This window comes from Equus quagga, chromosome 16, assembly GCF_021613505.1.
Source record: "Equus quagga isolate Etosha38 chromosome 16, UCLA_HA_Equagga_1.0, whole genome shotgun sequence".
NCBI lineage: Eukaryota > Metazoa > Chordata > Mammalia > Perissodactyla > Equidae > Equus > Equus quagga.
In genome coordinates, this window is record NC_060282.1 from 21544070 (window position 1) to 21544769 (window position 700).

Below are 700 nucleotides of genomic sequence, written 5' to 3' on the forward strand. Positions count from 1 at the left end.
AAGAGGTCCTTGAATGCCAGACAATGATGTTTGGATTTGAGGAACTAACTGATGATTGTGAGGTCCTATCCACCTGAGAATCTTAATTTTATAATATTTCCTATAAACACGATAAGAGACATTGAAGTTTTAAGAAAGGTATTGGTGTTTGCAAAGCAGAATTTAGAAGATTATTCTGGCAGGAGTGTATAGAATACATAGGAACAGCAATAGGCTAGATACAATTAAACCAGAACAGTTAACTCTTAGAACAGTACAGCCATGAGGTAAATAGACAACTCAGACTGGAGGTGGGAGCCCAGAGTGGAAAGGAAAGGTCACATTCATTCAAGAACCATTAATCTTTCCAGAAGAGTCATCAGAGGAGGAACGCCATCCTGGGCATTTAGTTATGACTAATGGATCGAGATTCCTGTCTTTTTCCAAGTATTTAATACAAAATAAATCTCCCATTTCCTTGGGTTTTCTTGAGTCTTTTCCCAGGGAAATCCACCTCATCTTTTGAGACACAAAAGCTTAAGTCATATTTCCACAAAAATCCTTCTAACTAAAACAGAGACGTCTTCCAAATTGACATTTCTATAGCAATTTTGGTTTTTCATGACTCACAGACTTCAGACAAGAGGAGGTAAACATGGCAGATCATGCATAAAACCTGTGTCATTCCTGTGGAATCATCAGTTTCTGAGAGACAACATGA